This window comes from Neoarius graeffei, chromosome 22 (assembly GCF_027579695.1).
Source record: "Neoarius graeffei isolate fNeoGra1 chromosome 22, fNeoGra1.pri, whole genome shotgun sequence".
Classification (NCBI taxonomy): domain Eukaryota; kingdom Metazoa; phylum Chordata; class Actinopteri; order Siluriformes; family Ariidae; genus Neoarius; species Neoarius graeffei.
The window spans coordinates 60,343,443-60,349,392 of record NC_083590.1 but is presented as its reverse complement, the minus strand read 5'-3'; the positions used below and the strand labels follow the sequence as shown (position 1 = coordinate 60,349,392).

The window sequence follows — 5,950 nt, the reverse complement described above, 5'->3', positions numbered from 1 at the left end:
TGGCTGAGAGAGGGAAAACAGTCTGCCATGAGGAGGGGTAGTCCCAGGGAGCAAGTCGATGGCACAGTCGTAGGCCCGGTGTGGAGGAAGAACGGCGGCCCTGCTCTTGCTGAATACCTCCTTGAGATCCCAGTACTCTGTGGGAACTTGAGATAACTCGGTGAGATCAGGGGGCTCGGCAGGAGACACAGGAGAGCTAGAGAGCAGACAAGAGGCATGGCATGCAGGGCCCCATTCCACAACCTGGCTTGTTACCCAGTCTATCCGAGGGCTGTGGCGAGTAAGCCAAGGAAGCCCTAGAATAACTGGGAACTCAGGTGAAGGAATCAGGTGCAGGGATATTTCTTCCTTGTGACCTTGAGACTGGAGGAAGACTGGAGAAGTAACTTGGGTGACTCTTCCATCACCTAACGCTTGGCCATCGAGGGCAGACAGACAGTGGGACTTCAAGAGGTGCAGTCGGAATATTGATGCTTTGGGCAAAGTGAATATCCATAAAGTTCCCAGCCACCCCTGAGTCTAACAAAGCTTGACAAGAGTGGACAGACTCACCCCAGGAGATGGAGACCGGGATGTAGATTCCTTGGCCAGGGAGTCTGGGAGAGAGGGTAGGCCCCGTCACAACCCTCCCTCGGCTGGACGGGGCGGTCCTTTTCCCAAGAGTTCAGGACATGATGCTCGGAAATGACCAGGCTTGCCACAGTAGATGCAGCACTTGTCCCTCCTTCTGCGCTCCCTCTCAGATGCAGAGAGGCGAGTACAACCCACTTGCATGGGTTCTGGACAGTCACTGAAGGAGGTAGACGGTCTCCAGGTAGAGGTAGGGAGGCTGGGGGGGCTCAAGGCTTGGTGGCGTTCTCTCATCCTGTTGTCCAGACGAATAGCATGTGAGATGAGGGTTTCGAGGTCACTTGGGCATCCAATCAAGGCCAGACCATCCTTGATGGGGTCAGACAGACCATGGTGGAAGGCTGACACCAGGGCAGTCTCGTTCCATCCACTTACTGCTGCGAGCGTCCGGAACAAGATGGCATAATCTGCGACGCTTCCTCCTTGCTGGATGGACATGAGCTTTCTGGCTGCGTCGGTACTGATGTCCGCCTGATCGAAGACCCGAAGCATCTCTTCAGAAAACAGCTGGAAATCAAGGCACTCAGGTCTCTGTCTTTGCCAGATAGCAGTAGCCCAGGCTCGCACCTTACCAGCTAATAAGGTGATCACAAAGGCAATCTTGCGGCAATCCGTAGTGTAGGTGGTAGGCTGAAGCTCAAAGGTGAGTTGACACTGGGTAAGGAACTCTCGGCACTCACTGTGCTTGCCATCGTACCTCTGTGGTGCAGGAAGGCTGGGTTCGCGAGGTGAAGAAGGCAGCATGGCAGGAGGCACAGGAGCAGGAGCGGGAGCTGGATCAGGAGATGCAGGCAGAGATGTCAGCTGTGCCAGGGTTTTCCCAATTTGCTGAAGCAGTTCCTCGTGGCGAGCAAGGGCCTCATGTTGGCTGGTGAGCGTACGTCCATGAGCATCCATGGTCGCTCCGAAGCATGTCAAAGCTGCCGTAATTCCCTGAAGGTTGGCCGGGTAGACAGTTGAAGCAGCCTCTGCTGAGTCGGTCATGATGGAGTCTTTCTGTTAGGGTTTTGCTGGGATTCGAACCTGGTTCATTGGTGTGATAATCCAGCAAACCCCCACTAGGCCACCAGGGGGATGACTCAAATGCAGAGGCGTGAGGCAGAAGTAGAAAAAGTATCAAAAGTTTATTTACAATATGTACAAAAAATATCCAAAAAGTAAAAATACAAAAACGCTCAGAAGATATAAGGGAAAAAATTAAAAATCCAAAAGTACAAAACAAAAGCCAAAAAAACAGAAAAGAAAAGGCAAAAATATCAAAGCTCAGAAGATCCAAAAAACACAGTAACTACTAGGTCCAAAAGAAAAGCAAAATGCAAAATAAAGAACACGGTACAGAGGAAACTGGAGATAAACATAACAGCACAAAGACTCCGTGACAAGAGGACTGAACTCAGGGGGTATAAATACACAAACTAAATTGAACACAGGTGAAGATAATCAGCACTAAACAGGCAATTAACACAAACACAAAACACAGGAACAGTGGCGGCCTCTAGAGGCCAAAATAAACATGACATGAAAAGGAAATAACAGTGGCCTCTAGAGGCCAAAACAGTCCTAGTCCTAACAAATTCAAACTAAATTGGGGCAGGATCGACAGATGATTGGTGGTGGAGAAAAGAGGAGGAGTATAATGTACTTGTCTAGGTAGGAGGTATGGGGAGGAGGTGTAGTGGAAGGATTAGTAACCACAGAAACATGTAGCCTAGTGGCTAAAGAGCAGGCCTTGACCTTTGTCTGGCCTGGGTTCAATGCCAGGATTAGGGTTATAGCAACAGAAAGTATTTCATACTGGGGTTATAGCAACACAAAGCAATTCAGAATAGGGTTATAGCAGAACAAAGTGATTCAAAATAGGGTTATAGCAACACAAAGCATTTCACATTTTTTTCTCTTTCTCTTTCTTTTTCTCCTTTTTCTTTTTGGCATTTTAATATTTTATTTCTACTATTGTTTAATTCTTATTATTTTCTTTTAATTCTTTTAATTCTTTTAATTAATTATTTTAGAATAAAGATAAAATTATTTTATGTAATTTTATTTCTCTATTGTTTACTGTTTTTGTTTTTACTTCTGTAAAGCACATTGAACTGCCATTGTGTATGAAATGTGCTATATAAATAAACTTGCCTTGCCTTGCCTTACATTAGGGTTGTTGCAACACAAAGTAATTCATATTAGGGTTATAGCAGCACAATGTGTTTCAAAATAGGGTTATAGCAAGACAGTGTTTCATATTAGGGTTATAACAGCATAAATTATTTCACATTAGGGTTGTTGCAACACAAAGTAATTCATATTAGGGTTATAGCAACAAAAAGCATTTAATTTTAAGGTTATAGCAGCACAAAGTGATTCAAAATAGGGTTATAGCAAGACAGTGTTTCATATTAGGGTTATAACAGCATAAATTATTTCACATTAGGGTTGTTGCAACACAAAGTAATTCATATTAGGGTTATAGCAGCACAGCGTGTTTCATATTAGGCTTACAGCAACAAAGTATTTAATATAAGGGTTATAGCAACAGAAAGTAATTCATATTAAGGTTATAGCAGCACAAAGTGATTCCATAATAGATAATTCCATATCTCTTGAGGTCATAAGATTAGCATTCCAGGAGTGTGGAATAAAATAACCATAAGACAGAGTCAGGGTAAACAGCATTAGGATTCTACTGAGGCCCTAGGCCTGTGCGATGAAGACAATGTCAAACAGGTGCAGGCCACTCAGGCAGGAAAGAGACACACCTGGAGTACCAGGAGCAGAAGAGGATGGGGTGATGTATGAGGAGAGCCATCCCAAGTTCGAGCACCAGACGGGTGTCGAAGACCAGACGATGGCAAAGAAGTTGGGAGTCGCATTGCAGGAGTCACATACTAGGGCACAAACACTAGTAGTAGGACTAGTAGTCTTCACGCTGACATATGAAATTCTACCAAATCCAACACACAACAACTCAGCCACATGGGGACACACACCTAGCACAAAGGTGCACACACTCACTCCAAAGTTGTGCTTTACACAGCACAAAAGGGGCTCTGCTTCAAAAACTACACACTACACTCTGACAGTGGAAATACATCAAGGTCATTGACAGGGCTCTCCTTCACCTTGGCTCAGAGTGCTTAATATGGCCGCACCAATTTTTTTAGCCCGTTTTTACACGACATACCACAAAATGCATAGCCTGCCAGCTCAAACCACTGGTGCACCTTGCTCTTTTAGGCCACTGTGCGAGATGCTTGGTCTGTACCTGGGCATGCTGGAGCTCAGAAGAAAAGTGAAAGCCTTTTCTCTCTAAATGTGTGCTTGATCGTTTTGGATATTGTCTTACAAATCATATTTTCACCAAGAAATGCCATGAGAAAACACAACTGCAAGTGTTTCATGGAAGTGCAGTCACTCAGCGGCAGCGCAGTTGAGTCTAAAACGTTCTCATGACTGCTTTTAAGACCAGCCCCCCGGGCTGAGGGGAGGGAGGTTTCTCCGTTTTACACACAGCGTTTCACTCACTTCCTCTACTTAGCTCCAAGACAGATGACAGAAGTTGCTCCCACCACCACCATGCCGAGTAAAGTGCCCAAAAAGAAAGCAGCTTCAAGGACCAAGAAATCAGGCCCGAGCATTGGCGAGCTCCTCATCAAAGCAGTTTCTTCGTCCAAGGAGAGGAACAGCATGTCCCTGTCTGCCTTAAAGAAAACTTTGCAGGCCTCCAGATACAATGTGGAGAAGAACAACCACCATGTCAAAATTGCCATCAGGAACCTTGTGGCAAAAGGCATCCTGGTGCAGACCAGAGGGACCAGTGCATCTGGCTCTTTCAAGCTGAACAGGAAGCTGACCGAAGGCCAGAAGCCCACCAAGGAAGCCGCGCCCAAAGCCAAAAAGGCAGCTGCCAAAAAACCCACCGTGGCTAAGAAGCCCAAGAAGGTAGTGGCCAAGAAACCCACCGTCACCACCAAGAAGTCTCCTAAGATGGCAAAGAAGCCCCCTGCCACCGCTAAGAAAGCCACCAAGAGCCCGAAGAAGGCAAAAAATCTACCAACCCCCAAAAAGGCTCCTAAGATATAAAAAAAAGACAAAAATTGATAAGCCCAATGCCACAAAGCCCAAAACGGCCAAGGCAGCCCACAAAAAGAAGTAAACATGTTTGTTTAATATTTTCTTTCCCTAAATGGCTCTTTTAAGAGCCACCCATATTTTTGGTCAAAGAGTAGTATTCCATATTCACTCGATGTAAGATGCTGCTGATTGTTTTAGTGGAATTGATTCCTGCTCTTCAAAATGGTGACAGGAGGGTGTTGGGATAACATGAACAGGAAGCAATGTCGCAGGAGAGCCATATACATCAAAGACTCCTGCCATCCAGCACACAAACTGTTCACTCTCCTGCCCTCTGGAAGGCGCTACAAGAGCCTTCGGACCAAAACCACCAGGTTCAGGAACAGTTTTTTTTTTCCTTCAGCTGTCTCACTGCTGAATTCCACCCCCTCACACACTCAACACCCCCCCCCCAACAAACTGAATTGACTTGAACTGACTGCATTGCACTATCACAATTTGCACTACCGTTTATTCATGTCATGTTTTGTATATACTGCAAATTATATATATCTCATACCATTGCACTCCATTCATATTGCACATTTTGAACATACTGTAAATGTCTATCATATCATTATGCCATTCCTGTTAGGGGTGGTGGAGGTGTGGTGAGATAGGATCCAAAAGCAGAACATGACTAGACCGTAATCCAATAAATGAGGTGGTTTTAATCCAGGAAAAAAGTAGCAAAAATAGTCCATGTAAAAAAGGAGACAAAAACTTGACAAAACAAATGAGGCAGACAAGGACAAGAAAAACACTATTGCAAAAAACCATAAATGAAAAAAAGCTAATTGAAAAAAACATGAACAAGGGAAAACCACTGGAGAGGGAAAAAAAACATGAAAAAGCATTAAGGCACAGAAACAGCTAGGGAAAACAAATGAGACGTTCTGGCAAAAACAGAGTCTGAGAACGGCTTATTTATTGAGGTATTTCACCCACCTGACCAAGTCACGTGACGCAGCCATTTTGGATGGCACGCTTAAAGGATATGGGACATGGATTTTTACCTGGGCATAATTATGTATAAAGGACATAAGAAATGCCATCTAAATCACTGCAGGGCATCAAAAATGTGAAAATCATCACATTATTCAACTTTTTTATACATCAGCGTAAAACAATGATTCGTTAATTAGCTAGGTGGTCACGTGACCCGTGACATCACAAAAACTTTCCAAGGAGCCAGCGCTTGGGAATCTAATGT

The 5,950-nt window shown here is 44.8% G+C and overlaps 1 pseudogene; it reads left to right on the top strand.

The window, feature by feature from the left end:
• Positions 1–4,173: 4,173 nt before the first annotated feature.
• LOC132871021 (histone H1-like) lies at positions 4,174–4,780 on the top strand (annotated as a pseudogene).
• Positions 4,781–5,950: the final 1,170 nt, after the last annotated feature.